The sequence below is a fragment of the Oryctolagus cuniculus genome, chromosome 15, assembly GCF_051225735.1.
Source record: "Oryctolagus cuniculus isolate XC-2025 breed Fujian yellow rabbit chromosome 15, ASM5122573v1, whole genome shotgun sequence".
In the NCBI taxonomy this organism is placed as follows: Eukaryota; Metazoa; Chordata; class Mammalia; order Lagomorpha; family Leporidae; genus Oryctolagus; species Oryctolagus cuniculus.
Window position 1 is genome coordinate 83,315,188 of NC_142881.1, and position 24,141 is coordinate 83,339,328.

The 24,141-nt window shown below is 44.8% G+C and overlaps 1 long non-coding RNA gene across 7 annotated transcripts in view; it reads right to left on the reverse strand.

Moving 5' to 3' along the window:
* LOC149122128 (uncharacterized) overlaps positions 1–24,141 on the reverse strand; it is a 153,798-nt gene that overhangs the window by 83,437 nt on the left and 46,220 nt on the right. For 6 of the 7 annotated variants that reach the window (XR_016221159.1, XR_016221158.1, XR_016221149.1 and 3 more), the window contains exon 4: positions 14,765–14,866. The exons of the other annotated variant lie outside the window; for it this stretch is intronic. This is a non-coding gene — a long non-coding RNA (uncharacterized LOC149122128). The remainder of the gene's footprint in view (positions 1–14,764; positions 14,867–24,141) is intronic. 7 annotated transcript variants of the gene reach the window in all.

A 24,141-nucleotide genomic window follows, 5' to 3' on the forward strand; every position in this document is an offset into this window, starting at 1 on the left:
ATACCAAGAAATTGGAAAGGTACCAAATAAATGAGCTTTCAGCGCACCTCAAGGACCTAGAAAAACTGCAGCAAACCAAACCCAAATCTAGTAGGAGAAGAGAAATAATTAAAACCAGAGAAGAAATTAACAGGATTGAATCCAAAAAAACATTACAAAAAATCAGCCAAGCGAGAAGCTGGTTTTTTGAAAAAATAAACAAAATTGACACCCCATTGGCCCAACTAACTAAAAAAAGAAGAGAAAAGACCCAAATCAATAAAATCAGAGATGAAAAAGGAAACGTAACAACAGACACCACAGAAATAAAAAGAATCATCAGAAATTACTACAAGGACCTGTATGCCAGCAAACAGGGAAACCTATCAGAAATGGATAGATTCCTGGACACATGCAATCTACCTAAATTGAACCAGGAAGACATCGAAAACCTAAATAGACCCATAACTGAAACAGAAATTGAAACAGTAATAAAGGCCCTCCCAACAAAGAAAAGCCCAGGACCAGATGGATTCACTGCTGAATTCTACCAGACATTTAAAGAAGAACTAATCCCATTTCTTCTCAAACTATTCAGAACAATCGAAAAAGAGGGAATCCTCCCAAATTCTTTCTATGAAGCCAGCATCACCTTAATACCTAAGCCAGAGAAAGATGCAGCACTGAAAGAAAATTACAGACCAATATCCCTGATGAACATAGACGCAAAAATCCTCAATAAAATTCTGGCCAATAGAATACAACAACACATCAGGAAAATCATCCACCCAGACCAAGTGGGATTCATCCCGGGTATGCAGGGATGGTTCAACATTCGCAAATCAATCAATGTGATTCACCACATTAACAGACTGCAGAAGAAAAACCATATGATTATCTCAATTGATGCAGAGAAAGCATTTGATAAAATTCAACACCCTTTCATGATGAAAACTCTAAGCAAATTGGGTATAGAAGGAACATTCCTCAATATAATCAAAGCAATTTATAAAAAACCCACAGCCAGCATCCTATTGAATGGGGAAAAGTTGGAAGCATTTCCACTGAAATCTGGCACCAGGCAGGGATGCCCACTCTCACCACTGCTATTTAACATAGTTCTGGAAGTTTTAGCCAGAGCCATCAGACAAGAAAAAGAAATCAAAGCAATACAAATCAAGAAGGAAGAAGTCAAACTATCCCTCTTTGCAGATGATATGATTCTGTACTTAGAGGATCCAAAGAACTCTACTAAGAGACTATTGGAACTCATAGAGGAGTTTGGCAAAGTGGCAGGATATAAAATCAATGCACAAAAATCAACAGCCTTTGTATACACAAGCAATGCCATGACTGAGAAAGAACTGCTAAGATCAATCCCATTCACAATAGCTACAAAAACAATCAAATACCTTGGAATAAACTTAACCAAGGACGTTAAAGATCTCTACGATGAAAATTACAAAACCTTAAAGAAAGAAATAGAAGAGGATACCAAAAAATGGAAAAATCTTCCATGCTCATGGATTGGAAGAATCAACATCATCAAAATGTCCATTCTCCCAAAAGCAATTTATAGATTCAATGCAATCCCAATCAAGATACCAAAGACATTCTTCGCAGATCTAGAAAAAATGATGCTGAAATTCATATGGAGGCACAAGAGACCTCGAATAGCTAAAGCAATCTTGTACAACAAAAACAAAGCCGGAGGCATCACAATACCAGACCTCAGGACATACTACAGGGCAGTTGTAATCAAAACAGCATGGTACTGGTACAGAAACAGATGGATAGACCAATGGAACAGAATTGAAACACCAGAAATCAATCCAAACATCTACAGCCAACTTATATTTGATCAAGGATCTAAAACTAATTCCTGGAGCAAGGACAGTCTATTCAATAAATGGTGCTGGGAAAACTGGATTTCCACGTGCAGAAGCATGAAGCAAGACCCATACCTTACACCTTACACAAAAATCCACTCAACGTGGATTAAAGACCTAAATCTACGTCCTGACACCATGAAGTTATTAGAGAACATTGGAGAAACCCTTCAAGATATTGGCACAGGCAAAGAATTTCTGGAAAAGACCCGGGAGGCACAGACAGTCAAAGCCAAAATCAACTATTGGGATTGCATCAAATTGAGAAGTTTCTGTACTGCAAAAGAAACAGTCAGGAGAGTGAAGAGACAACCGACAGAATGGGAAAAAATATTTGCAAACTATGCAACAGATAAAGGGTTAATAACCAGAATCTACAAAGAGATCAAGAAACTCCACAAAAACAAAACCAACAACCCAATTAAGAGATGGGCCAAGGACTTCAATAGACATTTTTCAAAAGAGGAAATCCAAATGGCCAACAGGCACATGAAAAAATGTTCAAGGTCACTAGCAATCAGGGAAATGCAAATCAAAAGCACAATGAGGTTTCACCTCACCCCGGTTAGAATGGCTCACATACAGAAATCTACCAACAACAGATGCTGGCGAGGATGTGGGGAAAAAGGGACACTAACCCACTGTTGGTGGGAATGCAGACTGGTCAAGCCACTATGGAAGTCAGTCTGGAGATTCCTCAGAAACCTGAAGATAACCCTACCGTTCGACCCAGCCATCCCACTCCTTGGAATTTACCCAAAGGAGTTTAAATTGATAAACAAAAAAGCGGTCTGCACCCTAATGTTTATTGCATCACAATTCACAATAGCCAAGACCTGGAACCAACCTAAATGCCCATCAACGGTAGACTGGATAAAGAAATTATGGGATATGTATTCTTTAGAATACTATACCGCAGTAAGAAACAACGAAATCCAGTCATTTGCAACAAAATGGAGGAATCTGGAACACATCATGCTGAGTGAAGTAAGCCAGTCCCAAAGGGACAAATACCATATGTTCTCCCTGATCGGTGACAACTGACTGAACACCAAAAAGGAAACCTCCTGAAGTGAAATGGACACTATGAGAAATGGTGACTTGATCAGCATAGCCCTGACTGCTAATGGACAACTTAATACATTATCCCTCATAGTATTTTTTTTTTGTCTGTTCTACTTAATATGACTGGTTTAATTCTGTAATTATCACACAGTTATTCTTAAGTGTTGAAAATTAACTGAAATGTGACCCCTGTTAAACATAAGAGTGGGAATAAGAGAGGGAAGAGATGTATAATTTGGGACATGCTCGGGCTGACTTGCCCCAATTGGTAGACTTGGAAACATACCAGGGGATTCCAATTCAATCCCATCAAGGTGGCATGTGCCAATGCCATCTCACTATTCCAAGTGATCAATTTCAGTTCACAATTGATCATAATGAAAGGACTAAGAGTCAAAGGGAGCACATAAACAAGTCTAGTATCTGCTAACACCAACCGATAGAATAAATAAAGGGGAGAGTGATCCAACATGGGAAGTGAGATACTCAGCAGACTCATAGAATGGCGGATGTCCTAAATAGCACTCTGGCCTCAGAATCAGCCCTAAAGGCACTCGGATCTGGCTGAAAAGCCCATGAGAGTATTTCAGGCATGGAAATCCAAGACACTCTGGCAAAAAGATCTTTGTGAGTGAGATCCCAGTGGAAAGAACAGGTCTTCAAAGAGGGAGGTGCCTTTCTCTGAAGGGAGGAGAGAACCTCCACTTTGACTATGACCGTGTCTAAACAAGATAAGAGTCGGAGAACTCAAGGGGCTTCCATAGCCTTGGAAACTCATAACTGGTGCATAGGGAGATTACTGATGCCATAAACAGGAGTGCCAATTTGTAAAGTCAACAACAGGAGTCACTGTGCACTTACTCCTCATGTAGGATCTCTGTCCTTAACGTGCTGTACACTGAGGCTTAATGCTATAACGAGTACTCAAACAGTATATTCACTTTGTGTTTCTATGTGGGTGCAAACGATTGAAATCCTTACTTAATGTACACTAAACTGATCTTCTGTAAAAAAAAAGAAAAAAAAAAAGAAAGAAAGAAATTATCAATTCCCAACTTGACTCTCACTGGGATTAAACATGACAATAGGTCTGATCTGATTTCATCATCATTTAAAAAAAATCATCTATTATTTTTCACTTTATGTTTCTGTGTGGGAGCAAACTGTTGAAATCCTTACTTAAGGTATACTAAGCTGATCTTCTGTATATTAAGATAATCGAAAATGAATCTTGATGTGAATGGAAGGGGAGAGGGAGTGGGAAAGGGGAGGGTTGTGGGTGGGAGGGACGGTATGGGGGGGGAAGCCATTGTAACCCATGAGTCGTACTTTGGAAATTTATATTCATTAAATAAAAGATAAAAAAAAAGTCATCAGTCAACAAAATTACAAAGAAGGGAGATAGAGCCAGTTATATATAGATATTATTTTAAATTATAAGGGAATGCCCTGTATGCTTATAAAATTATGCTATGGAAAAACTCAAAGGAAACAATGATTTCCCCAAAGACTGTAACGTACAAAAATTGACAAAGTGGAAATCTCAATAGGTTACACATGTTAGCAAAATGGAAAAAGGTCTGAAGGCATTGCTCAGAGAAAGGCCTGCCTGGTGTCCTCTATTTTGCACACTGAATTCTTATTTCACATCAGGCCTTCTTTCAACAGACAAGCAAGCATGGCACACCTCTTCCATGGAGGGAATGACTGGCTACCCACAGACTGAAAGGTTGCTGAGGGAATTTTTGCACAGATTTTTCTCTGGGCAATAAACATTCTACGAGCAAGCTATACGCACAACAGAGTTAAAGAGACAGCAGCAAATGGGCAGTTGAGGAATGAGGCACCCAAAGGAATCACTAACTTTTTTTTTTTTTTTGACAGGCAGAGTGGACAGTGAGAGAGACAGACAGAGAGAAAGGTCTTCCTTTGCCATTGGTTCACCCTCCAGTGGCCACCGCGGCCGGTGCACTGCGGCCAGCGCACCACGCTGATCCGATGGCAGGAGCCAGGCACTTATCCTGGTCTCCCATGGGGTGCAGGGCCCAAGCACTTGGGCCATCCTCCACTGCACTCCCTGGCCAAAGCAGAGAGCTGGCCTGGAAGAGGGGCAACTGGGACAGAATCCGGCACCTCGACTGGGACTAGAACCCAGTGTGCCGGTGCCGCAAGGCAGAGGATTAGCCTAGTGAGCCACGGCGCCGGCCGAGGAATCCCTAACTTATCACTAAGGAATCACTCAGGATATTGCTGCAAGTGTTCTTGGCTCACAGCTGTGGTGGGCTCCAAAGACAATGGGGCTGGGACCATACCAGTCAGGGAGTTACAAAAGGAAGTGACAATGAAAAAAAAAAAAAGAAGAGAAGAACGGCTGAGAACACGAAAGGGACAAAGTTCTGGTCCTCCTAGTTCCAGGGCATCTCTGTGTAACACTGGGGAGGACACCACAGCTCTAGTCCACTGATGCCTTTCCAGGTGCACTCACTCCCCCACCAGGCAAATGTGCAGTGCAGCTCCTCGGGATTTCTGGCTTACAGTCTGTGCTTCACATCATTAGCTACCTGCTCCTTAAATGGAATCTGTTAGCTACATATAACCAAGAGCCTTTGGTAGTTTGCACTAATTGTGTTGAGTTGCTTTGTTAAGGTACAGGAAAGAAACTATCAGTGTATGTGTAGAAAAGCCGTGATTTCCCTGTTTGCCCCAGACAGCCAGCACTCTTGGCATTGTCTGGTAGACTCATTTAGCTGTCCTGCTCTGATGAGAAGCCCACAGCTGGGCAACATCCAATCATATACTCACCTGCTGTTGAGAGATGAGCTGGGATTCTTGGTACATAAACTTCAAGTCAGGAACATAGCCATTTGTTCCTCTGGTGATGAAGCTATGCAGTAGGACACTGCTCAGATGGTCACAGCACTACCACACGTCGGGACTACCCAGATTCACAGAAAAGGAAAGGGACCTCTGTCCTCATCCCTCAGCTGTTCCACAGAGGAGACAACTGAAGACCTGCCTAGCACGGCCCTCTCCTCCTAGATGCCCAGTGATCACCCACCAGATCAGTGGTTCCCCAGCCTCTTTTGAGCCATGGATCACAAGGTATCACAGAATCACAAAACCAACAGTGAAACGTGAAGAGGCAGATTGTGCAGGTTGAGGTACCCGGGCAGGCAACAACTCTCCTCACTGTATCATTGAGTAGACCCCACAACCTGTTTAAGGACTCCATTTGTCTGTCCAATTGTCTGGATAAGAAGAGAGGAGCATAGTTTAAGCTGTTCCAAACTTTATACAGAGGTCAAAAACTAGTGATACTATGCAGCCCACCAAAAATTTTGTTGGCCATTTTATTTCACTAGCATCATATCTGGAACACACACGGAATTTCAGAAAGCAATGTTACTAGCTGGTTTCTGTTCACTGTGATGTAATCAGCCTAACCTTGTATTGCTCAATTGCACTGTGCTTGTTTAGATCAATGACTTGATGGGTCAGTCCCTGAAGAACAGTAGACTGGAGTTGTGAGACCAGCACCTTGTCCTCCTCAGAGTCTCCTGTGATTCAGATTATAGAATGGCCTCTCACAATCTGGAACCTATCTTCCTTGTGGACTAAGAACATACCTCCCCAAACTGCCTGAGTTTGCCTCACAATTGCTGGCTAGAATACCTCCTCTTGCCAAAGCTGTGATGAGTGCAGGGGATACTGAGACATCTTCAGGATTTGAAGAGTGATTTTCCATGGGAAGAGATAAGTGATAAAGTTACAATTCAAATCCCTACTGGAAGCCAACCTCGGGCCTATTCTTAAACGGCAATCACTGGGCCTTCCCAAACCCTTCATTCTTAGTAGAGAACAACAAGTTACTGTTGCTTTGTTAACTCGATTTCCTATTTGAAAAGCAGAGACAGAGATCTCTCACCTGCTGCTTCACTCCCCAAACTCCTGCAACAGCTGAGCTGCTGAGCCAGGTCAAAGCTAGGAGCCTAGAAGTCCACTCAGGTCTCCCATGTGGGTAGCAGGGACTCAAGTACTTGAGCCATCACCTGCTGCCCTCTCAGATGTGCATTAACAGGTAGCTGCTATGGAGAGCAGAGCCTGGACTCAAACCTAGGCTGTCTGAGATGTGGGCATTCTAAAGAACAGTTTAACCACTACAGCGAACACCCATCCTGTTCACTATTGGTTTTTAGTAGGCTTGATATCCACTTGTCATTCTGTTTGAAAAGCTGTATAATTTTTTTTTTGATAGGCAGAATGGACAGTGAGAGAGAGAGAGAGACAGAGAGAAAGGTCTTCCTTTTTTCTGTTGGTTCACCCCCCAATGGCCGCTGCGGCCAGTGCACCAAACTGATCCAAAGCCAGGAGCCAGGTGCTTCCTCCTGGTCTCCCAAGCCGGACTGGAAGAGGAGCAACTGGGACAGAATCTGGCGCCCCGACCAGGACTAGAACCCAGGGTGCCAGTGCTGCAGGCAGAGGATTAGTCTATTGAGCCATGGAACCGGCCAAAAAGCTGTATATTTTTAAAGATACACACCAAAGAAAATAGGTATAAAGTGACAGGATACCTGGCATTTACTTAAATATATCAGCCAGAAAACTCTTAACCAGAAGGGAGGACACAGTAAGCAGAGGTGCCCAAATCTTGTGATTGCTGGACTTCAGAAATGGGTATGCAGGAGTTCATTTACTTTTCACTTTTTAAATATACAAGTTTTCTTTCAATGACTGCCTGTGAATGCAACAAGGCTCGGGAAGTTTCATCTCTCCTTTAGAAGTGAAGGGAGGCTGGCTCTGTGGCTCACTTGGCTAATCCTCTACCTGGGTGCCAGCACTCCAGGTTCTAGTCCCAGTTGGGGCACCGGATTCTGTCCTGGTTGCTCCTCTTCCAGTCCAGCTCTCTGCTGTGGCCTGGGAGGGCAGTGGAGGATGGCCCAAGTGCTTGGGCCCTGCACTCGCATGGGACACCAGGAGGAAGCACCTGGCTCCTGGCTTCAGATTGGCACAGCGCGCCGGCCATAGCAGCCATTTGGGGGGGTGAACCAATGGAAAGCAAGACCTTTCTCTCTGTCTCTCTCTCTCACTAACTCTGCCTTTCAAAAAAAAAAAAAAAGTGAAGGGATCAGAAATGCACGTAGGCAGTATACCCTTCTGAAATGCTTGTGCAAAGTTTAACAGGCTGAATGCATGTAAGTTTTCAAGATAGATTTCATCCCAGGCAATTAGCATGTGCTGAAGGACCCCATGCACAAACGTGAGGTTTCCATGCAGCATGTATGCCCAACGCTGGGCTAGTGACACACGCCAGACAAGAAACGCAAGGAAACCACTGCAGACACAGCTCCCGCTAGGCCCATCATCACCTACACTGGCATTTCAAAGGCTCTGCTGAATCCATGGGGCTCAAAATGAAAAACACCTTCTTGTGATCCAGTGTGGGAGACTAGGACGTGCTCCAGGGTGCAGCAAGGAGAGCACACTTCTGTGCACCCAAGAGCAGAGAGCTCTGCGTACCTCCCGAGCACCGTGCCCAGCGACCTTCCTGACATCCAGGGAAGAGGCTCACACTGTGCACTCTCACGGTGCTCTGCAGGCCCAGGCTGTGATATGCACATGGCCACCCTTCCTGTCACATGGTGAGCTCTCAGCAGGCACAGTCCTTATCATCACTTGTCCATCACTGATACCCACCACTGCCACCCTTTCCCCTCAACCTGACTCTGGCGAAGTTGTGGAGGATGAAGGAGTATTTCCTCAGTAACTAGCTGTGCCATCTCATGTCATCCTCACGACAGCCATAGCTTTCACTCTTCCAGTTTTACAGAGAAAGGCATGAGGCTCGTGGATATGAGATTGATTTTCAAACTTTGTAAAACTGGGAAGTGGCTCATCTGGCATTCACACCCAATTCGGGTGACTCTGAAAGATCTCGTATACCTTTACCAATAGAGACTGTGAAATAAAACTGCAGCAACTTTATAGAGGGAAGTCTGGAAATGCAGAACAGGAACTTCACAGTGGAGAAATGTGCCATCACTCTCAGCCACTGTCACCACTGATAATAGAATGTATTGATATCACATGACACCCTCTAGTGTGATATGATGAGAAGAGCACGTCACTTCTGTGGTTTTCTCATCCAAACCCACACTTCACTCTAATCGTGAGGAAAATAAACCTAAATTAATTATATGCCACAAGCATCAGACCAGGACTCTTCAAAAGTTCCAAGCTCATAAAACCAAAAGATGGAGAAACTGTTACAGTTTAGACCAGACTAATGAAAGTAAATGGAAGCTAAATGCAAGGTGGCATCCTGGATTGGATGAGGGGACCAGGTAAAGAACACCAGTGGAAAACCTGGGGGAAACCTGAAACCTGAAGTTTAGTTAACAAAACCGTTCCAATGTTAATTTCCTAGTTTTAATACACAGAGCATGTTTACAAAAGATTTAACACTAAGGAAAACTAAGTGAAGGGAACTGGCCTGGTTTGCTATTGGTGCTATAACAAAGGACCACAACTTTCTGACCTAACAGCACAAGCACATTATCATTCTACAGGGCAGAAGCATCACTAGGCTAAAATCAAGATCTTCCCTCTGGAGGCTCTAGGGCAGAATCTGTTTCCCCCACCCATGTTTTTTAAAGACATATTAATTTATTTGAAAGGCAGAGATACATAAAGGCAGAGGCACAAAGACACACACACACACACACACACAGAGAGAGAGAGAGAGAGAGAGAGAGAGAGAGAGAGTCAGTCTCCCATTAGCTGGCTCACTCCCCAAATGGCCAAAACAGAAAAAACTGGGCTGATCCAAAGCCAGGAGCCAGACCTTCTTCCTGGTTTCCCACGTGGGTGCAGGAGCCCAAGGACTTGGGCCATCTTCCACTGCTTTCCCAGGCCACAGCAGAGAGCTGGATTGGAAGTGGAGCAGCCAGGACTCGAACCGGCACCCATATGGGATGCTGGCACTGCAGGCAGTGGCTTTCCTCACTACACCCCACAGCGCAAGCCCCTTCCTTTCCTTTTTAGAGAACTGGTGAAATGTGCATAACAAAAAATTTACCAGTGGCATTCAGCACGTGTACATTACTGTGCAATGATCACCACCCGCCATCTGTGTCCAGAACACTCTCCTGTTCCCAGAGTAAAACTCTCGGCCTATTCAGCAAGTTGTTTCCTTGCCTCTCCAGCTTCCAGCTTGGCTCATATCCCTGTCCCCTCTTCAAAGACAGCAGCACAGCATCTCCAAATCCCTCCTGCACTCCCCAGCCTCCCCTTTCCCTTATCAGGACCCCTGTGCTTACTGTGGGTCATCAAGTTCAACCAGAGTAGCATCCCCTTCTCTAGAACCGTAAGTCAATCACAGCTACAAAGTCCCTTTTGCCTTTTAAAGTGACACAGTGACAGGTTCTAGAGGTTAGGATATGGACATATGGATATGGACATATTAGATGAGGTCCTTCTTCTTTCACAGCTAAACAGGAATTCTGTTATCTTTGCAACTTTTCCAGAAATATGAAATTATTTCAAAGTAAAATATTAAAAAGATAAATACGTATGTGACAACTTTAAAAACAGATTGCATTAGAATCACAGATTTCTGGGATGAGTGTTGTGATAGAGGGTAGGCTGCTGCCTAGGACACACATCCTGCATCAGAATGCCTGAGGTCAAGTCTTGCCTCTACCTCCAATCCATCTTCCTGCTCAAGAACACTCCGGAGGCAACAGATGATGACTCACATACTTGTGCCTGTAACATCCACATGGGAAACCCAGATGGAGCTCCTAGTTCACAGCCCCAGCCGGGCCCAGCCCTGGCTGTTGCAGGCAGTTTGGAGAGAAAATTAGCAGATGAAATAAATCAATCAACCAAACTTTTCTCTCTCTCTCTCCAACTCTCTGTCATTCTGCCTTTCAAATAAATAAAAATAAACTTAAAAAATCCCACAGATTCATAGGCTAAGATTGAATGGGAAATTAAAGACATTCTTTTTACTGACCAAATTTTAGACATCCTTATGAATCATAATCTGTGGAAAATTGGGTGGGGTCATCAGAAAAATGATCCCTAGATATTTCTCTGGAAAGTGCTTTGCATTGTGGTTGAGACCAAGACCAAGGACTACTCCAACACCCAGTGGTAGGTGACTGGCCTGAGCCCAGTCATCCATGGGGAGCTCTGGCCCCCTGCTAGTAGTAGAAGATCTACAGTTTCTCAGAGCCTCCCAGCATCTCCTGATACATATTCCAACACCTCCCTAAACAAACTGCATCTGACCTCTTCTGTCACCACCAAGGCAGCATAGATTAAAAGGGTTAGCAAGGGAGGTGGTGACTCTGCTGAAGACCCTCCTACAGAGCACAGACAAAACAAATCCCAAAGGCTCTGGTGCAGGGGTATCCCAGAAGGATGCCTGGAGATCAGGAACCCAGAATTCTGCCTTGCTGATCTTCACTTTATAACCCTCCCTAGTAATATGTTTAACGAAACCCCATGACCTTGTAGAATTGACCCTCTTCCAATTCATCCCATAAACAGCATGAGAAAGAGACAACTCAGGAGCAAAATTACATTTTGCCCATTACTTACATCATTTATTCATTTGTCAATAGTACAGAAAAATGATTTAGTAGTTATATTTCCATTTCCTGTAGACTCAAGAGCTACCATTTGAAGACCACCACTCCTGGAATACTTTGAAAAGGCACTTGGTGGCCTCTGGCAGCACAAGATGAATAAAATGCCAATGAAAGTGACTGATTCAGGAAATTCAATGTGCAACCTTTCTTGGCAAGGGGTGTTCTTTTTATAACTTGTACCTGGTCAGAAGTGAATTGAAAGTTTTCTGTGCCTGGATAAATGGCTCTGCAGTGAAGAATGAGTAAATAGCAAAGGAAAAAACTAGAGGGGGCAGGGAGGGATACAGAGGCCCCTGCAGACTTTGTGAATCATTAAGAGAAAAAGAGATAAAGCAACTCTCTAAAATCATACTCTATGGGGGAAAACAGAATTAAACTATCTCTTTTATGTCATCAGTAGAATCAAAAAATACAATCTGATAAGAAAGAAATAGACTGATATCAAAGAAATTCCAAGCATCCATAAAGAGAAACATAAGTTTACCTTTTTCCCAAGAGATTCATTAGTGTAATGAAACCAGAAGCAGCCTTGGAAATAAATTGTTTTCAATGGACCAAAAATTATTTTTGAATTGTCAAGAATATGGAAATGAGATAAAACTGGATTGAAACAGAAGTCAAAATAGTAAGAGTGATAATAAACTGCCCAAAACAACAGGGATAAACAAAATTTGTTCTAAGATAACCCAGGGGAAGCTCTAAGCTGAAGATTAAACAAACAAAAAAACACATAAGCCTGAGTAGGCCAGGGCATCTCGAAAGCAACTGATTTAAAACCTGGGTCTCACACAGCTACGGAGATAATAATTCTCTCCCAACACCCCACCAAAATGAACCACAGCTTCTAGAAGCAGAGGCCTTTGACCTCAGCCTAACACCAATGAAGTAAAGCACGTTCTAAAAATCAATGTGACAGTGGACATGTCCCAGACAAGTGTGCTGACCTTGGAAAGAGAAGATGAACAGAACAGAGCAACTCAGAGCTCCCTAGTAGACAACTAGAAGGGCAATAGTGAAACAAAATGCATTGGAACAGCCACATGGAGGAAACTCTGTGTCCCAAGCAAAGCTCTTTATATCATTTTGGTGGTGATGGGGGTCCCCAATCTGCCAACCTGCTCCGTCCCCATATACCAACAGTGTAGCTGACCTATAATGCTTCTCCCATCTGCACCCAAGCCACCATGAGTGCCCCCTTGAGAAGCTCGTTGGAAACACAGACCCCTGCTTTACTCATAAATGTGCAATAATTTGGGTGTCTGGTGATACAATTTATGGAGGTAAGGAAGAAGAGGTGAATGTTAATTAGAGGGAGACGGTGGAGACTTGGGGAGATGGATGAAGGAAATCCGGAACTTCAAGATAGACCTGTTAGTGTGGGAATGAGAAATACCAAACATCAACTCTGATAACACACAATCACTTTAAACTCTTCTGTCAAGCTCAAGATTTCCGGGACTGCATTGAAAACAAATACAAATATATACTGCTTTTATCAGAAACAAACAAAACCAAATGACACTGAAACCTTGCCATTAAAAAGTTACTCAAGGGTATAGTGGCTGTTCATAGATAATAGCTTAGGAGTACCCATTTTAGTATCAAGATAGAATCCACAGCAAAATGCATTAAGTAGAGAAATGGTTTACTTTGCATAGCTAGAAAGTGTAGCCCATAATGAAGAACTAACAATCATGAACCACTGGAAATGAATCACACAGCATCGTAGCATAAGGCAAAACCATTAGGAATGCAGGAGAACACTGACAAGCAACTATTACAGTAGAAGGCTCTTAGTGCAATGAAATGTCAGAGACAGAGTAAGTAGGCCAGAAATAAATAAATAAGGAAGTAAATAAACAAACACGCACATAAATAAGGACATGGAGGCTTTAAACAACGTAATGAATAGATGCAAGCAATGTTTATGGTGCGCACTTTGGATGTGAATCTCAACCCAACTCCTTCTTCTTGCTCCTTTCCCATTTGCTTCCCTCCCTCTTCCTCTGCCACTTCCCTCCCCCCCCCCTTTTTTTTTGGAAAGTGAGTTCACTGGAGCACATACATATCTATTCAAGTTACTTCCAATCCCTTTAGGATGACAGAGGATGTAAATAAGTAATCACATAAAGGAGGGAAAACGTTCTGAGGCCGTGGAAGAAGTAGCTATCACCCGAGGTGTGAGCTGCACACCCTAACGTGCATGTTCACCCTTGATGGAGGCTGAGCCCCAAGCCCTGGGTCCTGGTTTCAGAACTTGTCCCTGCCCTGCTATTGCTGTTCTCAGGGCACAGGCTGCCTTGGCCACTGCTGGAGCAATGATTCCAACATGAAGCTGGGGCATTCTGCTATTATGCAGACTGGTTTCACTTTTTCTCAATCTAACATATCCCCAAAATAGACCTGGGAAGTGTACTGCCCGAGGTTTGAAGTTCGGTGCAAAGTTTGAGGGAACATTCCACAAGATGGCCCTCCATTCTGACCCCTACTGCAAGCTCGAGCGTTCCCTCAAACCACTCAGTTTTGATAATGAATCAGAAGGACTCACAGAAAGACTCACAGTTAGGGTTTAATGCAGGGAAAGGACAGACTGGCTCAGCCAATGGATGAAGCACCCAGGACACAGCTTCCTGTTGTCCATCCCCTGTGGAGCCAGGACACTGTCACTCTCCTGGCGATCGTGTGTGACGACGCAGAGTACTGTCAACCAGGGAAGCTCACTCGAGCTCTGGTGTTCAGGGATTTCACCGGGTCTCCACCCACAGGCATGACTGACTGTCTATGTGCTCGATCTAAGTCTTCAGTGCCTCTGGGGTCACCGGACACTATGTGATAGACAGCCGCCATTCACATCACTGTTCTTTCTAGCATGGCCAGTGCCCACTGAAACACTGGCTCACACGGCTAGCCCCATCCCCAAATTGTATTGTAGACTCTGTAGCAGGACCCAGTGCTCCTATGTGGACAGAGACCATCCTGTCACGGGTCACACTCCAAGGACACAGAGATAACCTCCCGGAAGCCAAGGACACAGGCAAGACTTCCTTCTGGGTAAAGTTAAATCCTTGAGCACACAAAGGCACTGGACCTTCTGCTCGGGACATGTGTATGAGAGCTGAAAGAGGTCAGGGCCATGTGAGAACAAAGTGAATGTGAGCCACACTGGCTGGCACTCACCAGGCCCTTCTGTGTGTTCGCCATTGCTCATCTCCACACTGAGGTGCCAGTCCCCTGTGAAGCAGGTGCAGTGGTCAGCAGCCATGTGGTCAGGGTGTGGTGCTGAAAAAGGAAAGCAGATTGGAAGTGACTAATGACGTGAGCCAGCTTCACAACTCCCCTCTGGTAACTTCGGGCAGTTGCTACTAGGATGGAAATCCATACAGGCACGTTTTGTTCAGCACTGCACCTTCACTGAGAAGGCTGCCTAGCACAAAGTAAACACTCAGGAAGTCACCACTGGATAAATGAAACCTCTAAACTAGGGCTCATTCCCTAGCGTTGGAAGTGTAGAAAACGTCTCTACCTTGTAGGAAGCTGTAAAGATTAATAAGCTAATGCAGCAAGGCCACGAGCATGGAGTAAGTGCTCAGGAAACACAGCAATTACTGTTAGGACTGCTACCAAGCTCAACAGATAGCAGGATCAGACACTGGCAGAAGCCCATGTCCCAGCCCATGTTCTGCGGCTGTAACAGACCACCACAGACTGGGCAGTTTATCAACAACAGGCACTCATTTGGGTTCTGTAGGCTGGAATTCCCAGTGAAGGGCCATCTCTGGCGGGGTGTTACACAGGGTGGAGGGCCTGTGAGGAAGAGTCAGGCAAAGTCACTCTTTTGCCAAGAATGCACTCTTTCAAGGACTGAGCCACTCCTGTGATACTGGGATCAGCCCCTTCAGGAGGACAGAGCCCTTCTGACCCAGTCACGGCTTAAAGCCCCACCACCATCACAGAGTACTGTTACCACGGCAACCAAACTCTGACCAGAGCAAATCTTTTGTGCCCCTCAGGGCCTGCACCTGAGCTTTTAGCAGAGCTGGAGCACCAGTAGCCCAATAATGCAAGTGCAAAACCCCAGTGCAACACAGACTCCATCCCTCCACAGGCTGTGCTGTGAACAGTTCCTCTTTATTTTCTATCACCTTCATTTCCTCTGACATCTACTGCTCCTCCCATTTGATTCACTCTACTGTTCTCTGAATTTTTTAAGATGCATAAGTTATTTTCAGCTTCCCATTTTTTTAAAAAAAATGTTTTAAATTTATTTGAGAGGTAGAGTTAGAAAGGGAGAGACAGAGAAAAGATCTTCCATCTGCTGGTTCACTCCCCAAATGGCTGCAATGGCCGGAGCTGAGCTGATCTGAAGCCAGGAGCTTCTTCAGGGTCTTCCATGGGGGTGTAGGGGCTCATGCCCCTGGGCCATTTCCATTGCTTTCCCAGGCCATCAGCAGAGAGTTGGATTGAAAGAGGAGCAGCCAGGACAAAAACGCACCCATATGGGATGCCAGCACCACAGGTGGAGGCTAAGCCTACTACGCCACAGCACCAGGTCCCTCAGCTTACTTTTATACAAAATGTAGGTTCTTGAGGCTAGAGAATGTCCTCAACATGCAGCCTTAGCAGTGTTACAGGTCTGCCATCACGTGATATGACTGTCATTACGTTCTGGCTTATAACTGTATATATTTTACCTTCCCTTTTACTCTGTAATTGACTTTTGCTTAGGATTTGAACAAAACATCCACATTCCTCAACAAGAATGCATTGGAAAGTATTGGCTTTCCAGGCCAAAAATGTCAGCCTTATGAAATCTAAAGCCTCAAAATTCAGTTTTAAAAAATGAACTGTGCCAGAGTCACTGTGCCCCTGCTCCCCATGTAGGACCTCTGTCCTTAATGAGTTGTACTGAGAATTAATGGTAAAACTAGTCTTCAAACAGTACTTTATACTTTGTGTGTCTGTGTGAGTGCAAGCTGTTGAAATCTTTACTTAGAGTTGGTCTTCTGTATATAAAGATAATTAAAAATGAATCTTAGTGAAAAATGGGATGGGACAGGGAGTAGGAGGTGGTACGCGAGTGGAAGTATGGGGGCGGGTATTGGGGGGAGAACCGCTATAATCCAAAAAGCTGTATCTATGAAATTTATACTTATTAAATAAAAACTTTATTTAAAAAATGAGCTGTGCAACATTTGAAAGTACAGGCTCTGGGTCTGTGTCCTGGAATGCCAGGGGTAAGGCTGGCCATTCAAGGTGGCAGCCTCTTCCATGGCCCTTTCCTCAGCCACACAGAAACCAGGCTCAGAGCCTCTGTCCAGAGCTTCCCTGCACTGGATGTGACCCAAACTCTGGTGCTGAAGGGACCTCTCCAACTCATTATGGTGCATCTGTTAGTATTTGCAGAGAACACAACTGGTCACTAGCTATGACAGTCCACTCTCACTACAACTAAAGAGCATCCTACGGCGCTGCAGCTCAATAGGCTAATCCTCCGCCTTCCAGCGCTGGCACACTGGGTTCTAGTCCCGGTCGGGGCACCAGATTCTGTCCTGGTTGCCCCTCTTCCAGGCCAGCTCTCTGCTGTGGCCAGGGAGTGCAGTGCAGGATGGCCCAAGTGCTTGGGCCCTGCACCCCATGGGAGACCAGGAGAAGCACCTGGCTCCTGCCTTCGGATCAGCACGGTGTGCCGGCTGCAGCGCACCACCCGCGGCGGCCATTGGAGGGTGAACCAACAGCAAAGGAAGACCTTTCTCTCTGTCTCTCTCTCTCACTGTCCACTCTGCCTGTAAAAAAAAAAAAAATCTTAAACTTACATCCTACTCTATCTTTTCACTTTTAAAATACTAGAATGCGGGCTGGGTGCTGTGGCTCACTTGGTTAATCCTCCACCTGTGGCACCAGCATCCCATATGGGCACTGGGTACTAGTCCTGGTTGCTCTTCTTCCAGTCCAGCTCTCTGCTGTGGCCTGGGAGGGCAGTGGAGGATGGCCCAAGTGCTTGGCCACCTTCACCTGCATGGGAGACCAGGAAGAAGCTCCTGGCTCCTCATAGCACTGGCTGTAGTGGCCATTTGGGGAGTGAACCAATGGATGGAAGACCTTTCTATCTCTCTCACTGTCTATAACTCTACCTGTCAAATAAATAAATAACTAAATCTTAAAAAAAATACAAGAACGTCACACATGGGTACTTCAAAAGTTCATGGAAATGGAAGCAGAAGATCTATTCACTGGAACACAGAAATGTTTTGAAAACCATGCAGATGGAGTATTTCGTTTCTAGGCTTAATGTGAAACAAGTGATTCCTTTCTGCATGCCTCAGCCTTGGGCCACACCCACCCCTGAGCACTGACAATTAGATGAATGAGCTTGGGTAAGTCATTTAAGCCCTCAAGATCTCAGTCAGTCTGCCTATAAAATGGGTACGACACCAAACCCTGGAGTTGCTGTGCTGATAAAATCGGAGAATCCTTGGAGATGCTCAGCACAGCTGCTGACCCAGCCTAAGCAAGACATTCAGCTGTCATTGTTCTTGTTACTGTAGAGGCCATGATTAGGCTCAGTGAGGTACGTAGATCCTCTTTAGTGCACTCTCAGCTACCGAGCATTTGTAACAGTCCCGAGACACAAGCAGAATGCAATAGAAAATGGAAAGCCTTAAGTGAGCCTGGAGGGAAAGGAAAGGACAGCTCTCTCATGAGCTCAGTGAGCGTGCATGCATGTGTGCTCTCTCCTTATATATGTGTGTCAATGGTGTATTTAAAAAACGTAAAAATATAACTTTAATTACAACATAATTAATGAATAATTTATATAAAAGGTCTCTAACATGAGTATATATACACTTCTAAGTATGTTAGCAGAGCGCTAATGAGATATAAATGCCATATAAATAAATACAGCACTTATTTGCCTTTTTCTAGCACAGCCTCCCTAAGTTCTAGTGTCCTGGAATTTAAGGTTGCCAAAATTGCTACTTTGGCATCTTATTTACAAGCTTTAGATCCACGTAATTATCTGAGGATGGAACGAGGGGTAACTTATGTTTTCTTTAAACTGATGTTTCATGTAAACTTCTGTGAGGCTGAGAACTCACATGGATGGGGTCTGTTCACCCCACCTGGTGTCCCATCTGAAGCCATGCTCTGTCTCTGATCATCAGGTCCCAGATGTCTGTGGGTAACAGGCCTGTTCCTGCAAGCAGGAACTCCCACATTCAGCTCCCACGCAACTTTTCCTTTTAAGTTTAGAGACAGAGGTGGAGAGAATTCCCACCTCTGATTCACTCCCTAAATTCCCACAATGGCTGGGGCTGGGGCTGGGGCAGGCCATGCCAGGAGCAGGACTCAATCCACATTTCCTATGTGGTTGATAGAAACCTGATTCCTTGAGCCATCAGCACAGCCTCCCAAGGTCTACATTGGTGGGAAGCTGGAATCCGGAGTTGGGCCCAGGAATTGAACTCAGAAACTCTGAAGTGGGATACAGGCATCTTAAGTGTAAAGCTAAATGCCCACTCCCTTCCAGGTATATTTTGATCTCAAATGCACTTGAAAAATATCGCAGTTATCTTCCAACATAACAATCAGATTTCTTATCATTAGTAAGCCTTGCTATTGTGGTTACAGTGGTGAGGATCATTTAATGGAACACAAAATTTAGGAAAATGGGGCTGGGTTTGTCTATTTGTATGACTTTCAGGAAACTAACTTGGTTACACACACACCCATACATACTCCATGCGTTATACTGAGAACATTAGGTAACAGTGTACAAAATTGCAGCTATGTAGGATCAGTAAGTTTAGAGACCTAACCTATAGCATGATGAAAGGGGGAGAGGGAGAGGGGGAGGGGAAGAAAACACATAAAAGAGTATTGGGTATACTTACCTACTTTAACATAGTAATTGTGCTTTTAGCACTGCATCCTCAGGAAATATTTTAAATTCAGAGAAAGAGTTATTTTCAGAGATATTTAGTGTACTCTCATTTATAAAAATAAGCACTGAAAAAAATCTGAACATTCAACAACTGCTAAGTAATTTATACTATTCCCATCTGTTAGAATATTATGTAGCCATTAAAGTGGTTTATAAAGAATCAGTAATAACACATACAGTGAAATAAAATGTGAGTAAAAAAAATCATAATTAGGTAAAAGTAACCAGGCAGAGTGAAAGACAGAAAGAAAATGGGCTTAAATGTGTGTTATTGCTCATCTTTGGATGGTGAGGCTATGAATAACGCTTTGGTTCTTCCCTTTCTGTTTACATTCCAAATTTTATAAAATAAAGAATTCTCTGAAACAGTAGCCTGTGCTTTAAAAAGGAAAGAGACAAAAGCCCAGGCAGTCAATGGGAAAAGAGTATGTACTTTCTCCTCTCTGTCTTGACCCTTCAAAGGTCCCCACCAAAACTTCCCCTGGGAAGGTGAGTGTGTGTTGCTGCCCATGAGGCCCAGTGCTCCACATCTAGCTCACTACAGTCTTGCATTTAGACAGTTGGGAAAGGGTTCTACTCTTTTCTAGCCCCAGCTCTCCAAACACTCAAGGAACCCTGGACTAAACAGAGTAAAAGCAATGATTCTGGCCCAATTCCACTCCATTCCTTCAGTCACCACTGTACAACCCTGATGCAAAACAGGATAAAATTTCTCACTCATCAGTCTTTTTCACACGAGAACTCAAACAGTCTCACAAATGGCCTAGGATTCCAAAGCAGTAAACCTGTCCAGTCCAATGGAGCATACTGTTGAAAATACCAACTGTGATTTGAGGAGGCTGACGACAAACTCTTGGGAACACTCAAGGAACAGCACAACTCACTATCACAATTGACCCAATGGCTGTCCTAAAAGCTAACTTCAAGTTCTCTTCCTACACACCTGATACTTGTAACACATTTGCCTCTGCTCCCCAAGCCAAAGGCATCCCTTGGACAGCTAACATTTCTGCAAACTGATGTCTATTTGTAGCAATTTGGTTTATTATCAGTGGTTCAGGGACAATTTAGAGCAGACTTTGGCAGCCTCTTACGATAACAATCTGCCCCCGTTGTGTTCCTTATGGAAGACACCTGCTTTGCCAGGAAGATATATTAGCTGTGGATGACTGAGTAAGAACATGATTAAGATGTCAAAGTTTCTACTGGATCCTGCTGGGCCTGCACATACTAAATCGCAGGGCTGTCTGTTTCCTGTGTGGGCCACAGTGCCTGTCCAAAGGGGCTTAGTTCCTTCATACATTTAGTGTTGGAAAATGTCAATAATGTCACAGGTCACTAGGGAAAAAAAAAAAAAACAAAAAAACAGGCTCTGAGGTGATGACTTCATCCTTGATCCTCTCCAGAAGAGTTTTTTTTTCCTTTTTTTTTTTAAGATTTATTTATTTATTTGAAAGGCATAGTTACAGGGAGGCAGAGGCAGAGAGAGACAGAGAGAGAGGTCTTTCATCCACAGGTTCACTCCCCAAATGGCCACAACGGCCCAAGCTGCATTGATCCAAAGCCAGGAGCTTCTTCTGGGTCTCCCATGTGGGTACAGGGGCCCAAGGACTTGGGTCATCGTCTGCTGATTTCCCAGGCCACAGAAGAGAGCTGGATCAGAAGTGGAGCAGCTGGGACTTGAACCAGCATCCATATGGGATGCCGGCATTGCAAGCGGCGGCTTTACTTGCTACACCACAGCGCAGGCCCCATCCAGAATTCTAACCGAACACAGCCTGGAGTCAGGCCGTAGCTAAAACAGCTCCCAGAAGACTCAACACAGCTAGAACTGATGAGGGCTTCCTAAGGGCCCACACTTGTTTCAATTTGGGTTCATCTGGGACAGAGGCTTTTGTCTATTGATAGCCAAGATGATAAACATAGTACAACTCACATAAAAAAATAAAGTTAAAATAAAAAGAATTTTAAAAATGATAAAAAGAAATGTGTCACATACTTGCATCTCCTCATTAGAGGCTGGCTTCTCTGGAGGTAGAGGAGGATGTATGTGAGATTTTCTGAGGCAGCAGGTTTTTTCTCTCTATTCACTATGCTATCCTTGCCCATCAAGGAATATTCCAATTATAAACACAGAGAGGGGCCAGCACTGTGGTATAGTGGATAAAGCTGCCCCTTGCAGTGCCGGCATCCCATATGGATGCTGGTGCAAGTCCCAGCTGCTCCACTTCTGATCCAGCTCTCTGCTATGCCCTGGGAAAGCAGTAGAAGATAGCCCAAGTCCTTGGGCCCATGTACCCACGTGGGAGACCTAGAAGAGGCTCCTGGCTCCTGGCTTTGGATCAGTGCAGCTCCAGCCATTACGGCCAACTGGGGAGTGAACCAGCAAATGGAAGGCCTCTCTTTCTCTCTCTCTCTCTCTCTTTCTCTGCCTCTCTTTCTCTCTGTGTGTAACTCTGACTTTCAAAGAAATAAATCAGTCTTTAAAAAAAAAAAAACACACAGAGAACATCAGATGGAAAAAAAAATGGTGGGAGAAAGAAGGGAAGGGAATGATTCTTGATCTTGGTCTCGTCCTCATTCTCATCACTGCCCAAACTACCCAGGGACTGTGGCTGCTCAGCCCCAAGGCCTATCACCCCCCTTTTATACAGATCTGGTTTGGTGCAAAGGGCACAAGGATTTCGTTCATATACACAGACCACAAATTTGGCTCTGAAGCTTATGAGCTGCAGGACCTTCATCTCTATGACCATGGGATGCAATCCTACACCTTGAAGCATGCACTAATCAAATTATACCCTCCAGGCCAGACCACAGCTCACTAGGCTAATCCTCCGCCTGCGGCGCTGGCACTCTGGGTTCTAGTCCCTGTTGGGGCACCGGATTCTGTCCCTGTTGCTCCTCTTCCAGTCCAGCTCTCTGCTGTGGCCCAGGAAGGCAGTGGAGGATGGCCCAAGTGCTTGGGCCCTGAACCCGCATGGGAGACCAGGAGGAAGCACCTGGCTCCTGGCTTCGGATCAGTGCAGCATGCCAGCTGTAGCGGCCATTTGGAGGATGAACCAACGGAAGGAAGACATTTCTCTCTCTCTCTCTCACTGTCTAACTCTGCCTGTCAAAAAATAAATAAATAAAATTATAACCTCCAAAAAACATCTGGTAATGTCTCAATAGATATGAGCTGCCTCTTTCTTCACTTACAAGGTCATTCAGGTCTCAGCTCAACTGCCATCTCCTCAAAAGAGCCTCCTGTGTCCCCAGCCACCACCCTCCTCACTCAGGAGCACATCGCTGCCTTACTCATCTATCTGACCACTCGTCTGTTTTCTGCCTTGCCAGCCACAAAGAGCTCTACAAGGACAGGACACTTGACCTTGTTGGCCACTGTGCACAGGGACTGGAGCTGTTGCTTAGAAACGGTGGAGCTCATACACTTTTCTTGGATGGATGAGGCCTAAGCACGGGCTCTAGCTGAGAAGACCTCACAGTGTGTAGAGAAGTGTGGATGAGGGCCTCAGGAAGGCCTCACGAGCATGCTGTGGCCGGCCAGCTCAGCAGGCGGCCCACCGCTCAGGGAACAGCTCCTAAGCACAGAACTCACTTTGGTGCTGGTGTGCCACCGCCATGCCTCAGGCTTCTGGGACACAGCTGGGCGAGCCGAAAAGCCGCCGCCCAGTGGGTTCATGCAGAGCACACTCCCGCTCCGCACCCCTCACAGGACAGCCAAGGGCTCCCTGGATAAATCCAGAGTGACAGCGAAGAGCAGGAGGAATCCTTCTTAGAAGGGAGAATTGGAAACTCTGAGAGCCAACTCCGTGTGTTCCCAGCCACAGAGACCTAGACTTGGGCATATGCCACACACACCTTCTGTCTAGTTGGGCACCAGTCCTAGCCTCAGTTATCAGCTTCCTCTTAACATTTCTTTGTTGGAAAAGAAAGAAAAATCTATCTTTGATAAAAGAGTTTGTGTTCCTTAGAGAAAACTGAAAATCATGATTTTTAAACCTCATTAGTAATCCAAATAAATAAAGGACCATGTCCCTCAAAAATTAGAACAATTAAAATAAGTTTCCATACTAAAGCATGGTAAAATGGCATACTCATACACTACCATTGAGAGAACTGGGGAGAGTGTTTCGCCTGGAAGTTAAGATTCCTGCATCCAGGGCCAGCATCATGGGGTACCAGGTAAAACCACCATCTATGATGCCAGCATCTCATATGGGCACCAGTTCATGCTCCAGTTCCTCTACTTCTGATTCAGCTTCCTGCTAACGGCCTGGGGAAAGCAGCTGAGGATGGCCAAAGTGCTTGGGCCCCTGCACCCAATGGGAGACCAGGAAGAAGCTCCTGGCTTCAGTCTGATCGAGCTCTGGCAGCTGCAGCCATCTGGGGAGTGAACCAGCAGATGGAAGATCTCTCACTCTCTCTCTTCTCTCTCCCTCCCTCCCTCTCTTTGTGTGTGTGTGTTTGTGTGTGTGTGTGTGTTCCTCTAACTCTTCCTTTCAAATAAAATAAATCTTTGGGGGGGAAAAGATGCCTGTATTTCACATAGGGATACCTGAGCTTTATTCCCAGTTCTGGCTCTTGATTCCATTTTTCTGCTAATGTG